General features: G+C 43.1%; 1 protein-coding gene across 3 annotated transcripts in view; it reads left to right on the top strand.

The window, feature by feature from the left end:
• gas7b (growth arrest-specific 7b) overlaps nt 1-22,539 on the top strand; it is a 425,852-nt gene that overhangs the window by 77,286 nt on the left and 326,027 nt on the right. The window lies entirely within an intron of this gene.

Below are 22,539 nucleotides of genomic sequence, written 5' to 3' on the forward strand. Positions count from 1 at the left end.
GTCATTACTGTATTGACCAGTTTGTTAAAAGGAACATATCTTGAATGAGCACCGTGGTGTAAAATGTGTGACTTCAATGGAAATAAAAACCAGGAGAGATGTAAAATGGCTGCCAACTCGCTATCATCGGTTTTACATTATCAAACAAAGTCTGGATGGACTACCAAGTGCGTAGCGGGAATTAAACCCCAAGTTTATTTTCCAGAGATACGGACAAAAAAAAGCTCTTGTGTTAACTGCCAAAGTTAGATATAAATTAATCAACCAAAATTATCATTGTCAATGGTTGGAAAAGTGAGTAAAAATTGTACTAAGTGTGATCAGTGCAGCCCTAAGTATTCTTATTGAAAAAGTGGAGCCCTGCTGTAAATGTAAAAAAATTATAAATCAGTTCATTTTATATTTATGTGCCACTTGACCAAGATTTCGACATTAAAGTGTTTAAATGCATGAAAACAGATGTGTATGCCCCAGAAATGAAAAGCAGGACAGTTGACCCACAATGAAAATAAGAAAGCAAATAAACTAGTTTTTATAACCTTTTTAATTAAGGTTTATTTTGTTTTTACCACATTGTGTTTGCTGTGAGGAGCACTGTGAGCTATCCACCAATTGTTTCCATCCCGTGGTGCTGCTTACGTCACGGACTGAAAGCACAAGGCTTGCACAGCTTCAATCCTTCATTCCCTCGTGGATTGTGCTTGTTGAAGTCCAAGAACCTACTATACAAGAAGAAGTAACACAACACAACGTGGAAGTACGCATGCAAAAAGGTACCCACTGGGCAGGATACGGTCTGAACCTTTCCTGTTAGAATTGCATTGTTTTTATGCTTTAAGAAACATCATGATTTGGCTGCCAGTTTATTTTTGTTCCAGATGTGTCAGAATTTGTGATCGGCTGGTTATTTTTGCAAAATTTAATACTAGCGAAGAGCATGTGCAGCTCTGCCGTGGTCATATACGTCTGATTTAGGGGCCTCTCGAGACTTGGTGGCCCAATGCATTGGAACAGTAACGCACTGAACCATGGATTATTGGGACACAGGGCTGGATGGAGTCCTGCACTTCTTCAGAAGGAGCATGGACCAAAGGCCAAGGGTGGAATCTCATGCTCTCGCTGGTAGCGAGCTTCAAGGTGAGATTTACTTAGACAGGGCGATGACGTACTTGAACCCCACCCCTTTTCTGCCTCCGCCAGGATTAATTTCTGGGCGGAAAGGTCCATGGTCAACATGGGCCTTCCTGCCCCGCCACCAACTGAGGCCCTTAAGCGGCCAGTTAATGACCACTTAGGGGCCTCGTCCCTCCGCCTGAGATTAACCCAGCTGCAAGTGGGCCTGTCGCCATGCTGTGTGCACGACAGGTGAATCTGCGCAAGCTGCTTGTCACCTTGCTTGGGGGCGAGCCCCTCAATCAAAGGCCCTGATGGAGGGATTGATCATCAGCGATTGGCGGTGGGGGAAGGCGCGCTGGAAGCCACCCCATCGCCATTGCTTCTAACCCCCTCCATTACTTACCTGTAGCCTGGGCCCTCTACGATCCTGGGCCTCCAGCAAGTTTCCATCCCGCAGCAGCCATGGTCTCCCCAGTCGCACTACTGAATGCAAAATCTGCCGGCTTCTGATTGGCCGGAGGCTCTCGCTAGTTGGGCCTTGATTCCAGGGGAAGGTCTGTCAGCGGCCTCACCGCTGCCTGATAGGCTTGTGGTTCGGTGGGCCTTCCCAAAAAGCGGCAGTGCGTGTCTCACACTGGCTCCCCAGCCGGCAAGGGACACCCATGATGCCTCTAGGAGATTCCACCCTAAATCAAGCCATTTTTACAGTATATTCAAAACCCACACCGCAAAGGTCTGGAACAAATCGCTTACCCATTGTCTCATGCAGGTAATAACGCTGACCCTGAGAGACTTTAAAAGATGTAACAAAATAATTTGTGAATTTGAAGGAGAGAAGAAAGACCCTAGAAAGGAAAAGAGCTCCTTAGTATTGTAGTTTGAGGAGAGGTCGAGAGGAGAACTAAGCTGAAACATTCTTCAGTGAACAGTTAATTTTGAAGGCTGTTGTAACTTTTGCTTTTGAATTTTCTTTTATGAATCTACCAGCGCACATATCTTATTCATGGCACACAACACAACTGCTTGAGGCAGTTTTTGATTGTGGGAAAGTTCAGTGTGATGTTACCTTTAGTGTGGTGGTAAGTTTTGAACTCTAGAGCCTTTGGCTGGAATGGCTGCTCATTGTCATTAATATTCCCTGTAACTATGAAACCCTTTCATCAGCTTTAGGGTTTTTCCTTGTGACAGGGAGTGTGACACGTTGGAAATGCGTCATTCAAGTCTCTTGCTATTTGCCGGGGTGAGCCAATGCACTGCATTTTTAACAAAAGTACAACAGGAGTGCAGCCAGCTATAGACTTGTAGTTCTCTTGTCATTAGCTGTACTCTGTTGTGTAAATGATCCAACATTTAAGAAACAGATGGTATCACTGGCCCATGAAATTGTGGGTGCATTACTCAGCTATTGAATGAGATCTCCTGTTTCAACAAAATGAATGAAAGAAGACCAATCCCACATGTTTGTGTGGCAGAGCGAGTGGGTCTTCTATTTTACATTTGAGTCCAGCAAAGTCTATGGCACCCAATGGAAATGTTTGAGAGAGAAAACAGTATACAAAAGTCACACTTCCAAAGCGGGACATTATTTTAAGGTCAGTATAAATGCCCAATTTTCATCTGAGACCTTTCAATTTCCTTTGTCAAGGTTGAAGTTTTTAAGTCATCCTAACCCGTCCACCCACACATTGCTGACCTACACTGGCTCCCCATCTGCAGTACAAAGATTTCAAAATCTTAACCTTTTTTTTTAACCTAACCCTCTGAGGCTTTGGCTTCATTCCATCCCACCTTGGTAACTTCCTCTTGCATTATGTTCCAGCTGCATTTTCCATCCCTTTAATGGTCCCTACAAATTCAGTGACATGGCCTCAAGGTATTACATCTTGCATTCTGGAATTCAACCCCCAAATCACTCCATGAATTACTACTTATCACCTCATCTTCAAAAGAACACTTCCCTTTTAAGACAGCAACGCCCCAATTAACTTAAATTACTTGTACAATGACAGTGAGTTAATGGCTAGCTTAGGGCACCCTATAGCTGATAGTAAGGTATTTATGGAGTATTGTGTAACTTGTACAATGTAAAAGAAAAGGTAGACTTGCTCACACACAAGAACAAAATTGCTGGAAAAACTCAGCAGGTCTGACAGCATCTGTGGAGAGAAAGACAGAGTTAACATTTCGAGTCCATAGATAAAAACAAAAAACTGCGGATGCTGGAAATTCAAAACAAAAACAGAATTACCTGGAAAAACTCAGCAGGTCTGGCAGCATCGGCGGAGAAGAAAAGAGTTGACGTTTCGAGTCCTCATGACCCTTTAACAGAGTTCTGTTGAAGGGTCATGAGGACTCGAAACATCAACTCTTTTCTTCTCTGCCAATGCTGCCAGACCTGCTGAGTTTTTCCAGGTAATTTTGAGTCTATATGGAGGTGGAAGAGCACAGACGTGCCTCAGGGAGACTTGTTTAAGTTTAAAATTTCTAATTAAAGTATTTGAAAACTTTTAAAACATGTCCCCACACGTGACAGTGTCACGTGAGCTGGGACATATAAATGATTTTATAAAAAAAATTTTATTGAATTTTTAAACACTTCATGAAACCTCATCCCTCCTGTGGATGAGGCTCCATGAAAAACGCAAAGGCCACCTTGGCTCTTCGCCTGCCCGCCAACCTTAAGATTGGATGGGCAGCTCATTTAATTATTTAAATTAGTTTTTAACAGGCCTTTGACAGTTTGGCGGGCACGTAGCCGACTTGGCTGTGTGTCCGCTGAACTGAAAATCTAAATGACGCCCGGTGATGTCGTGACGCCCGCCAGATGTCACCACACGTCATTTTACGCGCCGGCAAGCGGGCCCCGCCCCCACTCGCCGACCAGAGATTTCAGCCCCCAGTGTTTTCTCATGTGTGGACTTCTTGTATCTCAGGAGATTCCTATCAGCAAGAACGACTGACTGACAGAGTCGTTATCTGCCTTTTGTCCCAGGCTGCAATTTCTGTAGCAGTAAAATCACATGAATGCAAACTGAGGAACTCCCCTTCCACTTATGATTTCGAAATTGGAATGGGCATGCCAGTCATTCTTTGTGGCCTTTGCACAACCGGCTCGAGTGGATTTAATCACTGTTTGTACCTGGTACGCAGGCTATTTCAGTGATTGTAAACAAGGCCGCCTGTTTTCAGATTCTACTGCACGGTTTTGAACCTCTCCCAAAAAAAAAACCCACTAAAAGCATAGAAACATTTTTTATAAAATATCACCATTTAAAATAAATGAGGGAGAGGGCAAATATCACTTTTCCACCTTGTAATTTATTAATTTATTAACCAGCTGCTTACAGATGGTTAATATATAGAGAAAACACATGTAAATAACATGTGATCCCGTGCATTCCGAATAAACGTGTATGTGATGCAACGAGTTGCATCCAGTGTGTGTGTGTGTGTGTGTCTGTGTGTGTGTGTGTATGGTGTACATGATGGGGTGTGTGTCAAGAAGTTGTGTGTGAGGGGTTGTGTAAGGTATCATGTTCTGCCCCTGTTTCTGCAATGGCTAATTAGTGTTAATATTATTTAAAAGGAGATCTGTTCCCTAATGGCTTTGTTGATGAGAAGCAGCCCCTGGCAAAGTACTAAATCCTATGGACAAAGAAGTCCCAGCTTTGACTTCTTGTCTGTGCTGATCCCAGCTAAGACAGCAGTTGGAATGTTGTAATAAGCCCCAGCGAGGGAAGAGAAAATCATCACTCCTCGTCATGTTGGTCTTTCAGTGACTTCTGCTAAGGAGGGTGGATGTCAGCTAGGCGATAACAGTGTTCTGATGAAGAGTCATCCGGACTCGAAACATCAACTGTATTCCTCTCCACAGATGCTGTCAGACCTGCTGAGTTTTTCCAGCTAATTGTGCTTTTGTTTAGGTGATTACAGGATCAGCTGTGATACCCCTGCAATAGAATTATCTATAGATATTCACTGTCTGGGTTAACAATGAACACTTTGGTAAGGTACGTGGATCTGTAAATGAGGTGTATGCATCTGTACCTTAGCAAAAGTCAATGCCTTTACTAAAGGAAGAGGGGATATTTGAGCAGGGGCAAGGATCACTTCTGGAGTTCACATTGCTGTGGCAGCCTACACTTTTACATGCATGTTGTAGCCTGGAGCTATGAATAGTGAAGGGAGAGGCTCCAACTTTCTTTCCGTCACATGGCTGACCAGGAACTTCTCCTAGAAATTTGGGCTGGGGCAAGAAAGTAAAATTGATGAAAACCCTGGATCAGAAGTCTTGCAGCGCAGTGGTTGGTGTTCTTGCCTCTGAGTCAGAAGCTCCGGGGTTTAAATCCCACCCCAGGATTTGATGACCTAGGAAGTTGCATTGGTTAGAGCAGGTGAAAGTGCATGTTTCCAGAACAACTCGGACTCCACGAGTGATCTGTAACACACTGCATGTTCTGTATCACAAGAACTCTAATTTTATGAAATGATTCTATCCATATTGAGATCAGGCCCCTTGCGGACCATTCAGAGGATGTGGTACTTAAGAGGCATTTAAATATAACAGTTGGATGTTCTATTTTTACTTGATGCTTTGGTGTTCTGCTGACTATACTTTTCTTAATCAAGTTTGGCTGTTGGTGTGTGTAATAGCAAACATTCTCTTGCGGAATGTCCTGTGACAGAGTTGTATAACACACTGTTGTCAGAGTGCTGCATACCGCATTGCCTTTGTACAGTGAAATCTAGCTCGTTTACAAGTCTGCATGGACCAAGTATCCAGTTTTTTTTTAAAAAGAATAGTGCAAATTCTAAATTCTGTGCTGGATCGAACCCACCAGAAGGCCTAACTGTGGGGGTGATTCACTCAGGGTCTGGCTGAATCAATGTTACAGCATAAACTCCCAAGAGGTTCAGTGTTAAATTAATAACTGCTGTAACCTCCACAATGAGGAGTGTTGATTTTGTAATGTGTGTTGCAAATAATTATGGTGAGACCTACACGGACACCTTGCAGGGAAAGAATGAAAGACTGGGTGAGGAAAAAGCCCCATGTTGTACATCAAAAACACTGCAGAGGTACCCCCACTGAGAGTTTATAATGTAAAGTGGGTAGCTGCAATCTCATCATTGGAGTCAGGACTACCAGCCAGGATTAAGGGTGGGCACAAACAGCTTTCACATTGCCATTGGTGCCACTGGCTTCAGGTGTGTGGACTCTGTACACCAGGGGGAAATCCTACAGTAACATTTTTTTGTGCCTTTTGTCCTCTAATGTTCCCCACATTACCTTTCAATCAGCTGCTGGCCAGTTTGCCTTTGCCCAAAAGATGTGATTGCAAGGGCAAGGGATCAACTCTTCACATTTACTTTACAACTGTTGGTCTTAACCTGATGCCAGATCCATAAGCCACGATTTTCGACAATAACCACAGCTTGGATTTATTATAGCACCTTTAACCTAATGAAACATCCCACAGCACTTCACAGAGGCAATATACAACAAAGCATGACACCAAGCACATAAGGAGATATGAGGGCACATGACCAAAAGCTTTGTCAAAAGTTAGGTTTTAAGGAGTGTCTTAATGGAGGAAAGTGAAGCAGAGAGGCAGTGTGGTGTAGGGATAGAATTTCAAAGCATAGCGTTTGAGATTGGCCACCAATCAGGATGCTTAAGAGGCCAGAATCTCAAGGCAGAAGAGTCCAGGTGTTCCCTTGTGGGGCCCAGAAGAGAAAAACCAGCTCCTGTTGGTCTTCAAGGAAACCTACAAAAATTAAAATTTTGAATAACACAAACTGAGCTTGGATGTGGTGAGACCCAGGTTGCTGCCATTTTAATCCACTGAGCACTCTGTGCCCATCAGTGGCTTAAATTTGGGGCACTAGTTTTGTAGAGTATGCAAACTTGTGCAGTTCTCACAGCACAGCAACATCAATGTTTCTGTTTCCCCAAGTTCATGACAAATCCTTAACAAATTTCCTAATCTGGTGACAAAATTGCGGAGCCTTGAAAGTGAGAACCAGCAATTTGGTGATAAAGATAAGGCAGCTGCTTTTAGTTGTTTAAAGGCTTGGAGCTGCTGCATCAATGTCATTCTCCTGTGCCCTGAACCATCAAATGTAAAAGCATCTCGTGATGCTATACGTTCCAGTTACTTGGTGACTTATACTAAACAATCCAGCCAGAGGAAGGAGACGGGGCTTTTGCAATCCTGAAATGCAGAATCGCTTCCAAAAGTAGTCAGGACTTTTTGCAAACAAACCCTGTTGGTGAGATTTCTTGGATGGTAAACACACCCACTCCAATGTGCCACTATCAAATTATCCACAGGAGACCTTCAGAGTATGAGAGGACAGCGAAAATCCTGTTTGTTGCCTTTGTTCTTCCTTCTGTGGTCTTTTGACACTTAACAGTGTGCAAAAGATGTTTGCGATTAGTACTTTGACAGGCTGCTGGGTGACAACCATGTAGAGAGCTAATTACTAGGGAGTGAAGAGGTAGTTCTTCCAATTAAGTGTGGGGAACTGAGATACCAATGTTGGCTTCTTCACAAGTCTGATATTCCGCCAGTACATTTTGTTTAATACAGACTGCATTCTATCCTGCTCACCTACAGGCACTGATGCACACTGGGCTATGCTTTCAAGAATTCCTTGAGCTCTCCAGTCCCACGCCATTCATCATGTGGCAGAATTGGCAGTGTGTGTTGGGAAGCTATTGAACCACAGAGGGCATCGCTGTTGAGGCCAATCCTATTCTCACCAGGCATCCAGTCACCTGAGTCCACTCACAATCCAGCAGGATCTAATTCATAGTAACAAGGAATGGGGGCAACCCTAGTTTTATTTTGTTCTCATATTTGAAGCGCAGCATGGAATTTATATAATATGTATTTGAATATAAATCATTGTTTTGAACCCATAACTCATGTTTTAAAGCTCTTGATGTTGGAGATCTTTTCAATTATTCCCTGTTTCCTCTGTAAGGAAAGAAGAGGATTGAAATGTTTTCAGTGATGTGCATCTTTTCTGGTGAAAATGAGAGCTGACAGATCCAGTCAACCTAGGGCTTGCTCTTGCTATAACATAATTTTATTACAACTCAAAAATGGCCACATATCAAAAACTACTCACAATTCAGACTTTTGGCTTTTCAACTTAGAGTGTGGAGTGCTCCTACTGGGATTATGGGCCATTAACTATGCGGAATGTGTGCATGTATCAATACAGTGCCTACATATAATGTACATAACAATTTATTTTTTATATGGTATTCTGGATTTATTTTGAGCTTCCAGCAAAGCTTTCCCTTTAATGTGTCCATTGTATTCATTAAAATCAATGGGAAGCCTGATGAAAATGTTCAGGAATGTAGCTGTGTGACTTGTGTAGGCACATATGAATCTGATACTTATTATAAAACATGCAACAGAGCTCTTTGGGCAGGCTCATTGTAATTTAATAGCTGTTCAAATGCACAGGGGGCTAGTTTCCCCAGATACTTTAGGCACTATGAGGTGGTCACGTTGTGGTCTTGAGCTGTAACCTTTGGTTTCCCTGCCTTTTGCACAAGGCATGAATTTGATAAAGGAGTTTAAGCAATGTTGGAACAATTGCCGAGGGGATGATCAATTTAATGGGCTCCTAATGCCATGGAGATGGTTTGTACTGCAGCATATTTTTTCAGATGCCAGTTCCCTTGGTCCCTTACCCAAGTGGTCATTCTCCATTTGGAGGTCTGGGATGGTGAACGAAGGCAGGTATCACGGCTATTCCTGTTGTATCAGGGTGTATGAAAAAATAATAGGGGAGATATTCCCAGAATACTTTGGGTGTCAAAGGGGTGGTCAGATGGGGTCTTAAGCTGAAGTGCTAGTGCTGGTTTAGCACAAAATACCATCTTGGTAAAGAAATTGAAGCTTGTATTAGGAACATCCTGGAGGATCACTAAGAAACTGATTGCCATTTAAAATTCTAGCTAGTGCTTGTTAAAGAGGCTTCATGGCATTTTAGTGATCAACATATCAACTAATGCCCACTCCGAACAGCAACCAGCTGTTCGGGAGTAAACATGGCATCGTTATTGGTTTCAAGCACTATTGATGGAAATTTACCCAACATTTCATGTTCACTTATTGCTGGAGCTGTGAAGAGGAACTCTGAAACGCATCAGCTGACTTCCTAGGATGCTTTGTCAAGACTTCACCAAGCCTCAAGAAACATTTATTTTGGAAATACTCTCAGGGCTTCATTTTAAAGCAGTGCCTACTCTACCTTATTGGATGCCTTGTTGGAGTCACCAGGAGAAAGGGAGTGCTTGGTTGTGGACATCTCTCTAGGGGTCCCCCTTGGTCTGGACAAGAAGTGAGAGGGATGAGGCCAAACAGAGTAGCACCAGCTGCTTCAAGAGAGAGGGACAGAATGGTGCCCTTCTCCCCTACAAGTGTAGGACATCACTGCTCCTGTAGACCTCCTCTACCAGGACCTTCTGTACCACATCTGGAAATTTGTGCATCTGTGTCTGAAATTGAAGATGGTTAATGAGAAGAAACAAGCTCCCAAGAAGGGAGACGAGAAAGCCTTAAAGAAACCCTCAGCAAGGGTCGGCAAGACGCACCGTAGATCGAGGAAGGAGAGTTGCTCCATCTACGTTTACAAAGTGCTGAAGCAGGTTCGCCCCGATCTCCTCCAAGGCCACGAGCATCATGAACTCGCCCGTGAGCGATATTTTCGAGCGCATGGCAGATGAGGCTTCCCGCCTGGCCCATTACAACAAGGGCAGCACCATCAGCTCCCGGGAGATCCAGACCGCCGTGCGCCTGCTGCTGCCCGGGGAACTGGCCAAGCACGCCGTGTCGGAAGGGACAAAGGCATTGACCAAGTACACCAGCGCCAAGCGAAACTCCACAATGGACCGAAAAACACATATCCATCAGTCCCCTGTGTCGTCCTGCTGTGTACCAGCTAGAGCACTCCACACCTTTAAAGGCAGTGTAAGAGTGCAGCCCACATATACTGCTCCTTTAAAATATCTTGAGTGCTAAACCTGCAGATTTCTATTTTAGCTCCTCCTGGCAAGTTCAAATTATATAGTTGGCAATTAGAACCAAATCTGTGTGCTAATTCCAGACTTTCAAACAGCCTAATCGTATTAGCTCTCCATCTTTTGTCCAAAATAGGCCCCCATTGTTTTTCTTTGTGACTTTAAAAAAAACTCTGATTCTAGTCTATTATCAGTCTTGTCTCAGCTTTAAGATTAATCTGTTTCATTGATATATAGATTGGATTAAAGAACTTTGGAGTTTGTTGAATGTAGGTTCTGCAGATCACTGCTTAATATCCTGCCTGGGGATTTTTAATCAAATATGATCTTTGCTGATTATTCATAACCAGAAAGGCACTTGAGGGTTGATCTTAGCCAGAATCATCACTTCTCTGCCTGTTTGGTATTCCAGTCTTCATGTTATCTTAGCACAGAGAGACCCATGAATTGTGCTTGTTTTGGAATGAGTTTAAACCCTTTCCTCAGGTTTCACTTCTCGTGCTTGTAATGCTACTCCATTTATGTTCTGTACTTGTGGCAGTTGTCACTATTTAACAATTGTTGATGCCTTGTGGGTTTTCCCCCTTTATTGTTATGTTTTTCGTTTGCTAAACTTGACTTTGACTGTTACAGAAAGCTTTAAGTTCTTATTAGCAACCGGATTGGTGGTGGTGTATCACAGCTCACTCAAGGAGGCCAACTGGCAACATGCGCTTTTACATGCATGTTGTAATCTGGAGCTATTGATGGTGATGGCAGAATCTCCAACTTTCCTTCCTTCACATGGCTGAGCAGGGATCTCCTGCTCTTACTGCCTGCCATTGGTGTGTGTTGGAAGGATTTGTAGGTTGATACGCGACCTGTTTGGCTGCATTATGAATGCACCTTCCTTTGGCCATCAAGTACCCGAACCTGGAACTTTTAGTTCAGAGGTATGGATGCAACCTCTTGTGCCACAAGACCTCCCTAATAACCAGATTTGGGCTGCTTGGTGGCTGAATGGTGAACTATACAGATCAGGATAGCCCTAGGTCAACCCATGACTGGTACTGAGTTAATTGGCCTCAGCTAGAGTAGCTTTTAGGGTGCTCCAATTCACCTCGGCATTCCTGGATTTCAGAGTAGGAAATACCCAAGATTTCTGCTGCCAATCAACATCTGGCGACATGGAATTGGCCTCAAATATGAAGAAAGAAAAGAATGACTTGCATTTATGTGGCATTTTTTACAACCTTAACTCGCCACAAAGCACTTTACAGTCAATAAAATTTGAGCACAGGAAAGTCCCACAAACAGCAATCCAATCATGACCAGATAATTCACTTTTCCGGTAATGCTGGTTCAAATACTGGCAAAAGCTCGCCTACCCTTCTTTGAAGTAATGCCGTAGGATCTTTTACATCTACCTGAGAGGGCAGACATTTTGCCTGAGAGACACAAACTCCAACAGTGCAGCACTTCACTAAAGTGTCAAGTAGGATTATAAACTCAACGCTCTGGATGGGTCTTGAACTCACAACCTTCTGCCTCAGAGGCAAGGGAGCTACCAGCTAGCAACATCGGGGCGGGGGGGTGGGGGGGTGGGGGGCGGTGGGGGGCGGTGCGGGGGGTGGGGTGGGTAGTAAGAGCAAAAGTTAGAAAAACAGAAGAATGCTAATAGCCTAGCAGATTGTGAAATGATAAACTAATCCATGTAATGTAAAGTAAGGCAACTGGCCCTTCTTTGCTTCTGAGTTCAGGTGTGTACATGATCTGGACTTGTTAGTTAGGATAATTTGTCACTTCTGTCATTGTTTCAGATGATTATTACTAGCTGTGATAAAGAAAGGAAACTTAGATGCACCAGCAAATCAATGGAAATTAAGTTAAGCTGGATGTAAAATGGGTAGCCAATCCTATCAGTTTCCTGCTGCACAGATAAGATTAAAATGACCCTAGCCATTTTTCGTAAATACCTTTGTTGTCAAACCCCAGACAGCAAGGCTGCCTCATCTTTAAAACACACATTTCATGTATACATATCCACATCAATAGCCTCTTGAGAACTGTGCAATTATAGTGCACAAAATATGCAGATGTTATGTGAGCTTTTGGGGGGAAAAAAGCAAAGAATGTTATTTGAGTGTTCCACACCATAGATGAGAATCTCCCATCATGCACCCTTTTATAAGTCTGTACAAGAATGCGGAGGTGGAGACAGCATCCCACAAGAATAACAAACTTGCCTTATTTCTGAGATCTCAGTCTATTGATGACGAGAATCAAACTGCTGAATCCATTGCAAGAGCAGCTGGCAGAAGTCAACACTGTGTTTCTGGAAGCATTTTGGTGCCTATGGAGGCACTTGTGACACATCATTTATGTTAAGGAATTAATGATGTGCTCAAATTGAGAAAGATGGGCCAGATAATGGCCTCCTCCACCTTCCACTTTGTCTCAAAGGACTTACACCTTTAGGCCTCAGGCTTGGCAAAGGCTTCCCTTGTTTTCTTCAGGGCTCTTCTGTCCCTTTAAATTTACAGCCACCTCTACTGAGGCTGCAGCGGCCCTTTAGCTGCAGCACCATGGGAATGTTCCATTGTTAGCACTGGCGGGTTCTCTCTTGTGACGGGTTGTATGTTTAGTGACCTTCTCCCCCACCCCAACACAAGGAAATGTGTTCAGATAGTGCAAAGAGGCAAAGCCCCAGTCTCAAATGTGCCAGAACGCATTGGCAGAAGTTGGAGTCATGGAGCAATAGTGAGGAGAAGCATCACCAGATACTGTAGTCTACAGAGCTAAGTATGTGAACATCCCAGAAAACCTTAAGAGTTGAAGAGATCAGGATTGGTTGTGAGGGAATAAGTCAGAAGATTCTAGAGTTTGGGCTGATGAGAATGAGTGAATTTTCATTATTAGTGCACTGAACCTTATTATCCTCTTCTTTGTTTTCTTCAGTTGTAAGATGTTTAAAAAAATGCCCAGTTTCAACTGATTCTAATGAACTGTTTGAAAGTTTTGGTTGCTGCAGACATTCTTTCATCCTCTTTTTTTTAAAAGTCTTTAAAGCTTGTTTAAAATGTGCATTTTGAAATATGAATTGCTTACAGCAACTGCCAAATTCTGACAACATTCTTGTTGACCCTGATCTTCTAAATAATTTCACATCAAAGCAATGAAAAATAATTTAAAGCAAACACTACAATCATATTTTTGGTTTTTGAAATTTAAAAATGCATTTTTTAATGATATAGCAATCCAAATGGAGAGTTTTGCCTGACTGGAAGGTGTCCTGGGGATTTGGGCCTAGAGGCCTGTGCACCGCATACGTGTATTTCCCATAAACAGGAATTGGAGTAAGTTATTTGGCACTTTGAGCCTGCTCTGTCATTCAGCAAGATCATGGTTGATCTTCTACATCAACTACACATTCTCGTACTATCCCCATATCCCCTAATTCCATTAGTACCCAAATGTTTTTTGACCTCTACCTTGAATATACTCAATGACTGAGCATCCACACCTCTCTAGGGTCGAGAATCACAAAGGCTCACAACCCTTTGAGTGAAGAAATTTCTCTTCCTCTCTAGTTCTTGATGGCCAACCCCTTATTCTGAGTCTGTGACTCTGTGTTCCAGGTTCCCCAGCCAGGGAAAACATTTTTACAGCATCTCCCTATCGAGCCCCTTAAGAATTTTATATGTTTCAATGAGATCTCGTTACTCTAAACTCCAGAGAATATAGGCCTAGTTTACATAATCTCTCTCCAGGGGAAAATCCCCTCATCCCGGGAAGCAGTCTAGTGAACCATCGTTACACTCCCTCTACGTTAAATGTGTCCTTCCTTAGATAAGGAGACCAAAGTGTACACAGTGCTCCAGGTGTTTCCTCACCAATGACTTGTATAAATTGTAGAAAGACTTCTTTACTCTTATACTCTAATCCCTTGGTAACAAAACATTTGCTAACGTTCCATTTGCTTTCCTCATTACATGTTACATCTGCATGTTAACTTTCTGTGATTCATGTAGAAGGGAATCCAGGCTGAATGCACACATTTCCCAGTCTCTAGCTATTCAAAAAATATTCTGCTTTTTCACTTTTCCCACCAAAGTGGCCCTAAATTGGATGTGCAGTCTTTCTCTGCCTGCATTCACAGGCTGGCTCCCTGTGGCACTTTTGCCTCTAAGTTAGAGGTTCAAATCCCACTCCAGGTTCTTGAGAGCACAAAATCCAGGTTGATACCCCATTGCAGAGCTGAGGTAGTACTATGCTGTCCAAGGTGCTGTCTTTTCAATCAGACATTAAACTGAGGCCCCTTCTGCCCTCTCAGGTGGATGTAAAATATTCCTTGGAAGAACACTAGGGCAGTTCTCCCTTGTGTCCAGGTCAATATTTATCCCTCAACTAATATCTTTAAAACAGAAGAATTATCAAATTGCTTTTGTGGGACCTTGCTGTGCACAAATTGACTTCTGCATTTCCTACATTGTCACATTGAATACACTTCAAAAGTACTTAATTGACTGTTGGGACATCCTGAGGTTGAGAGAGGTGCTATGCAAATGCAAGTTCATTCTTTCTCTAATACAAAAACAGAAAATGCTGGAAAAACTCAGCAGGTCTAGTAGCGCTGTGGAGAGAGAAACAGAGTCAATGCTTTGAATCCGTATGACTTTTCTTTCTCTGTTGTGTTATTTTGTATGCTGGGGGGGGGGGGGGGGGGGGGCATTAAATGTTAACATTTGCCAGGCAGAGTTTAGAGTTTGAATAAAATTCTGCAAAGTAAGTATGCTTCATTTACTTTGCTGCTTTGCCAGAAACAGCAGCTCAAAGCTGGCAGCCAGGTAAACAAAGGAAGATCACTGACTCGGAGTTTTTAAGGTCTTTGCTGCTTTTCAAAGCAATTTAAATGCATTTCTCTCCTTTGAAAAATGTTACTGTTCGAAATAAAACTGTGGCTGTGGGTAGCACATTTCCCAATGTTTGTGAATTGTTGGATCCTAATATGATATCATCCAATATTTAGACCGCAGAGATTTGTTTTCATAATTCAAGCAATCTGCAAGAAATATCTGAATATACAAGCCACCTTAAACTTAGACTGTCTGGGTCAGAACAAGGTTAGGCTTTATATAACCACTTTTGTGCAGCCACTCTTATTAATTTCTGTAGAACAGTTCATTTGAGGGAAGAGCGATTGGAAGGGGAAAGAAAAACATTTTAAAAATGAGACTCGGTTTATGAAAAGATTACAGCTGCACACGTGGTATTAAATAGTACCAGTGGCCTTGCTGCAGAGCCACATCTGCATTCATGGAACTGAATGTTTAGTTTGTTGTGTCTTTTGTCCTAAATCTTGGCCATGCAAACAAAATATTAGGGCTGGCGTACATACAACATAATATAGGCACTCTTTCAACTGAAAATTATCTGTGCAAAAATACTTTGAGTGTACTTGGGCCTAATCATATTATTCAGATATATTTCAGCTGTAGTCTACAACAGGATTTCCTTTTTGCATTGTGGTGTCTTTATTTTCTCCCCTCTCTTGGTTCCTTCGCAGTTCTCCCAGTATCTCCCTCCTATGCTTTCACCAGTGCAATCCTAAGCCCTCTGACAAGAAGCATCTAACCTCTGGTGCTTTCTCCAATGCGTTGTTTGAAATTGGAGAGCTTGGTTATAAGAGTTGTGAGATCAAACTGGAATTTTAGTGTGCTGTGGTGCCATGTGTTGAAAACGTTAAACAAATTGGCGTTCCTACTTTGCTATATTCTGTCCGTTTCTCTTTTGTGGGAGGCTAGGAGGATCATTTTGACTTCTGAGGTCAGTGTAGAATGGGTGATCTAATAGAGCATCTCCTTGTTAGTCAATGCAAGTGAAAAGCAGGAGAGATATATAATGGAATGGCTAACTCAGTATCACTGGTTTTACATTATAAACAAAAAATAGGATGACCCCTTGGTGACCAGTGCCTTTCCCTAATCCGTTTCCTTCCACCTGCTGTCTGTGTCTCAGTTCATTTAAAAAAAACATGCTTATCCTGGCATTTTATGAGATCAAGAAGCAGCAACAAAGCTTAAAATACCAATTTTTACTGTTGTTTGTATGGATGTACAATACAGCCTCTTCTTCAGTTCTCTGCTTGAAGACTAGCCCTTCATGATTATTCTCCAAACCACAGTGAAGTGCTCTGATTTCTTACCAAGGGGGCAGGCCCTGAATTTACCTCAGCTGGAACAGGGATCAGATCCCATGCTGTTGGCATTCATCTGATCCACATGGTAGCTGTCCAGCCAGCTGAGCTAACCGGCTCCCCGTAGTGTTTAATCATGATTTGCAATACAGATTGTGGCACGGTATATTTTAAGAAGCTGAAGCAGTTTGGGTATGGGTATGTTGAAATGTTACCCTTTTGTTTTAAAATTTCTTCTCCCTCTAACTGGAAATTCCAATGTCTGAAAATTCACTGGAATTCCAGATTAATTGTTTTTTGTTTCTTTTACTATCTTGGAGCTCAGAGATAAGGGAGCTGTGTTCCGTTTTGGTTAGCCAGGGCTAGGCTATTGCTTGATATCATGACTGATTTTCCTCGTGTCGGAATTAATTGCTCTTTTGGTTCCAATTTTGCCAAGGGTTCATTGGAGAAAAATAACCAAGAAGTGGTTTTTAATAAGTCCTTTATCTTCTGCTGCGCAGTTACAGTGAGCAGCTGCCATGCTTATCTCTAACTAAATTGGATAGGTAAGGGGGGACTCACTTTTTCACAAGGAAGATCGGTGGGCAAGCCTTGCGCTTGGGCTTTTGTTGGCAAACAGGAACCTTGTGCCCTCCCCTTGGCGATTTTGGTGGCAGGCCGGGCATTTAATCAGGGGAGGGTGGTAGGTGGGTACCCTGCCACCTTCCCACCTCCGCCCAATTCAGTACAGGGAGGGAAGGCATTCCCACCCTGCAGCCAATTAAAGCCCTTACATGGGCAATTAATGCCCACCTAAGGGCCTCATCCCACCACTGTTGGTTTTAACCCAGTAGCAGGCAGGGGCTCACTATGCAGTGAGCACAACAAGCAAACTTTGCTTGCAGGCTTACGAGGGGAGCTCCTCATTCAAGGGCACTCAGTGTCTGGACTCGAGCGGCCCAGCATTGGGAAGGGTGGACTCTCTGAATGCCACTTACCTGCCCTTGCTGGCGGTCCCCACCCTGCTGACCCCTTCCTGTGAACCCCCTTCCCGCCATCATTCACCTGTGGCCTGAGTCCCTCTTCGATCCAAGGCCTCAGGTGGGCCTAGTGGTGGCAGCAGCCACCGCATCCTCGGTGACACTGCTGAGTATAGAAGAGTTGCTGGCCTCTAATTGTCCAGCAGCTCTTGGCAGACAGGACCTCCGCACCACAAGTCTTGATCCCGGGGCATGGCCTGCAGCTGGCTATCAAGAGCCTGAGTGGAACGAGGTTTGGCGGTCTTTCCCCGAGAGAGGCGACGTGGGATTCTTGCCTGCTCTCCAGTTGATGACTGAGATCCCCGTCGTCTCCACAAAATTCCATCTGTTGGGAGTAAAGGACACCGGGAAGCACATCCCCTTGCGGGCCTTCTCATAGAGGGTGAATTGAAATAAATAAGTGAAAGCTATACCAAACTCAGAAAATGCTGGAAAAACTCACCAGGTCTGACAGCATTTGTGGAGAGAGAAGCAGAGTTGATGTTTTGGGCCTGTATGACCCTTCTTCAGAGCTCCTGTCGGAGAGAGGCACGCAGTACAGTTGGCCAGAGGCACGCAGTACAATTGGCCACGCAGTACAATTGGCCAGAGGCACGCAGTACAATTGGCCACGCAGTACAATTGGCCAGAGGCACGCAGTACAATTGGCCATGCAGTACAATTGGCCACGCAGTACAATTGGCCAGAGGCCGCAGTACAATTGGCCACGCAGTACAATTGGCCAGAGGCACGCAGTACAATTGGCCACGCAGTACAATTGGCCACGCAGTACAATTGGCCAGCCAGCGTGAAACCATGGGTGGCAATTGGCTTCACGATCGCTCTTGGGCCCGCCTCCTTGATGAGGGCAAAATTCTGCCCCATGTCACAAACAGATCCAGATTAGATTGTGGATCAGGTAAGAAAGTGGGAAACTTATGAAATTTAGTTAGTTAGAAGGTTTCTAAACTCATTGAGCTGACAGATTATTGCTCAGGCAGTTAGGCAAACTCACAGCCCGATAACAAATGGCTCCACTCACAAAAAGCATAAATAAAAGTGAACAACAGTGGCAAGGTCAGGAAACAAGTCTTCAGACAAAAGGCGGTGGAAGTCTTAAACTCTCTCCCCAAAGAATATATTTGGGTCGGGTCATTTGGCAATTTCAAAGCTGAATTGATGATCTTTTGTAGGAAAGGGTGTTAAGTAATGCGGAAGTAAGTCAAGTAGATGGAGTTAAGATAGAGATCAGCCATGATCTGATTGAATGACAGAACAGGCTCAAGGGGCAGAATGGCCTCCTCTTCATCCCGTATTCCCTTTGTATTTTCCTAACCCAATTCACCTTCAACTGACCATTCAGCAAGTAATAGTTTTACCTTGAAGAAGGACTGCTCTTCACTGCTGAAGTTCCTGCATGCGCATGGGTGCACACAGTACAAGCTCCCTGAGGCACAGCCTCAAGAAGCTGAAGATTTTTAATCATAAAAATAAAGATATTTAAAATCATGAAGACATGTCCCCTCATGTGACTCTGCAAACACTCCATGTTAAATAGGAGCGTAAAAAGTTAAAAAAAAAATCACTGGTTGAAACCTCATACCGCCTGTGGATGAGGTTTCACCAAAAATGTAAAGGTCGCTTGGCCTTTCTGCCCACCCGCCAACGAACAATTGGACAGGCAGCGAAAAATTCTGCTTAATTGATTGATTAAGGGCCTTGATTGGCCGCTTAATTGTCGACGGGTGCACTGCTGACTCCCCCTGTGTGCCCGCCGACTGAAATATAGTGTGGGTGTGTGATGACGTCGGGACGCTTGCCCAATGTCATTGTACGTCATTTTATGCCCGTTCGGGTCAGGCGTGGGCTCCCCTGATGAGAGAAAAATCCTGCCCATGGAATCATCAGAACCTTCACATCAGGAAGAACATGGGCAGTAATGAGACTAGGGAATAATTTGAGATGATTCAATGTACTATTAGGTTAATTTAAAAACATTTAAAATATGAATTTCTGATGGATCGCTTACATTTTTTAAAATAATGAGCTGAATCTTGTTGGAAAAATAATGGTTTATTAACAATGCATGACACTATTAAATACATAAACCAACCAGCAAATTCGGGGGTTAGTAGATATGCTGTTGGTTGGAAATCTTCAAAAATTGCTGGTCAATTTACCCCACCCCTCGGTTTGCTTCTCACAAACAGCATCTTGCCCTTGATCTCCGATTTACTTTTAAGAATTTGTTGGATTTGCACACTATTCACTGCAGAAAGTTGGGACTGGCGATGAAGAACATTAAGTATCCTTTCTAATGATGTGATAATTGTTAACGCAATGTCAATCAATGTCTCCAGCCCAGAAAGGAAACAATTTAATCTGTTCGGCCTGATACCTGTGCGTTTTAAATTCTTCTTAGAGATTTAAACATTTCCAAGTTTTACATTTTTTTTTCTTTTTCCTGTGTCCTTTTCTCTTTATTCATCCAATCTTATTCCCCTCTCTTGATTTCTATTCCTGTGCCTGATTTGATTCTTAATTCACCTTATTTCACTCTCTGCCATTCTTTTTTTACCAATTGTTAAATCTCATTGATTAAGGAGAGGGACTGTTGGCCTCATCGTTCACTGAGGTCTCAGATGCCCTGTGCCCCTTGTTGCACCATTAGAAGCTCACAGTTCTAACAAGTTACATTGTAAAAGGATTTTGAGCTTGAGGATGCAAGACAAATTTTAACTCATGGCAAGATTTGGCCCGTATTTCTTTCACTGCTGTTCTCCCCTCTTGAATCCATTGACTATTTCTGGAATATAGTTGCTGGTTATTGGGAGATTTCTGGCATCTTGCACAATTGCAGTTCTACATGCATAAGCTGAGCAGGCAGTTTAACCACAGAGACATCAGAGCAGGCCAACATTGGCCTCTTATTTCACAATTCCAATATAAGAGTCATTGGATACAATCAGGAATGAGGATCTTAATTGCATTTTCCTTTTCCTCCTCCTCATTAGCCCCGACTGCCAATTCAGTACAGTGTAGGCCTCTGAGCATCTGCAGATACCCAGTATCAGTGGACGAATTCTCCTCCACGTGATCTCTGGCACTGACCCTGTCAAAGTATCGGCATTTGGAGAGAGGTCGCACAACTTAAATAATGGTAGTGGGCAACCATACCGTTAGGAGCATACCCCTGCCAAAAGAAAACTACAATTTTCAGCCTACTTTTAAGGGGGTGAAAATTGCTGTCGTTATTTTTCCAATCATTGGGGGTGCAGCAGAGGTCAATACAAATTATGACTTACGTTTGAACCCCAGTTGGTAAGCGGCCACACCATCTTTCCTGTGGTGTTCTGGCTCGTCAGTGCCCCTCAAAGCTGGGGTTGTGAAACTTCCAGTCCTGGAATTGTCTAGTTCTCACCCTGCCCCTCAACAGACTCTTTACCCCTAGGAAGGCTCCATATCTACTGTTGGGATAGGCTGGGATCTACTGTATCCAGCTCCTGGATTCATTTGTGGCTGCTAGTCAACAAACTTGGGACTGTTCTTATTTGTGTGTTTTCAGTTGCATCTTAGGTATTTCCTTAGAGGGCAAGAGTTCTTCCCATGAAGCCATGCAATGGGCTTACCAACTGAACTACTAAAATGCAGTTAAATACACAGACTTGTTCAATGAAGGATTGGAGTAGCATTTGCTCAATTTCACTGCTCTGAGTGATCTCCAACTATGTGCCATCTCTGATACCATAGCGGGAGTTATGCTTGTCATGCTGGTCCTAATTCCACCTCTTGCCTGGAGGAATGGATTCACATTGCAGGTAATGGGAACACACAGCCACATTAGAATTGCTAGCCTGAGCGTTTGATATAATCGGAAGAGAGAGTAGATTGGGGTGTTGGGAGGAAATATTCAGTGATTTCTACAGTCTTTCATCAAACAGCCCTTCCTTTGTTTGTTTTGAAGCCCACATCCCCACTTTTCAATTTCTCGAAAAAATTGTGAGCTGTAGACACTTGTAAGGTAATTTTTTTGTTGCGGGAGGGGAGTCTTACCTATTGAGGGCTCATTTCAGAAATTTGGGCATTAATCACTAGACTTGGGAGGAGCATCCACGGAATGTAAAGGGACAACTGATGTATTCACTTGCCCCAGTTGATGGCAGTGTGAAACACAAATGATTTGCATGGTCGGTGTTAAGGGTGGAAATTGCTATTTGGTCCCTGAAAGCTAATCGTTATCCTAGCTTCCCATTAAAACATCCAGGAGCATTTTGCACATCTCCAATAATTTTAGTCCTTCCACTGTACTTGGTAAAGAAATTCTTTGTTAACCTAAAGTTATTTACTTGGATGTCCTCTGATCTGATCCAAACACATTTAATTATTGCATCCAGTTCTGGGCACCACACTTTAAGAAAGATGTGAAAGCACTCTAGAGGGTGCAGAAAGGATTCTCAGTTTTTAACCACTTCTTTTCAAATTCCCGGTTCAACCTTGGTGTCCTTTAGTTTTGACTTTGTCAAATGCTTCAGAAAACTCCAAATAAATTGCATTACAGATTGTTCTATCTGCTGATACATACACAACATATGCAGCTATCACTGTGGAGGGTGGGTTGCCTTATCTTCATTATATATCATAATGTCAAGAACAGCTTAAATAAGAAGTCCTTTTAAGGGAAAGGAAGAATATTTTGTCTATTTTTACTTATCTGAATGAAGTTTGGGGAGTTATATAAAGTATATTTGACTATTATAAAAATTCTTCCGGCCTCCAAGTTAGCCCTGTTCTCAGAATACAGATGTCGGAGTGTTTCAGTGCCCTTAGCAGATTGGTAGCTTACGTTCCTCAGCTGAAAGAAATGGGGGGGTTGTGGAGAGAGTAAAAACACCCAACCCTTTTTGAAACAAGATCTTTTAAACTGAAGGCCTCCCAAGGTGACTCTCAATACAATACTGTAAACAAGGAAACCAAATGTGAGCTATTCCATGTCCTGTACGGATTGAAATTGGCAGGAATGGAGTAAAGCACATTGGATCAGTGTGTGGCTGGGGCTGTCAGTTTCTTTCAACATTAAAGAAGGACCTGACTCCAGTGTTCTTAACTCCTTGCTTCTCCTTTCTCTTGCGTCTTGCCAAATCAGTGCAGTTCATGTACAGTCCCTGAGATTTAGTTCAACAGATACTAAACAAATCATGTAC

This window comes from Carcharodon carcharias, chromosome 22 (genome assembly GCF_017639515.1).
Source record: "Carcharodon carcharias isolate sCarCar2 chromosome 22, sCarCar2.pri, whole genome shotgun sequence".
Classification (NCBI taxonomy): Eukaryota; Metazoa; Chordata; class Chondrichthyes; order Lamniformes; family Lamnidae; genus Carcharodon; species Carcharodon carcharias.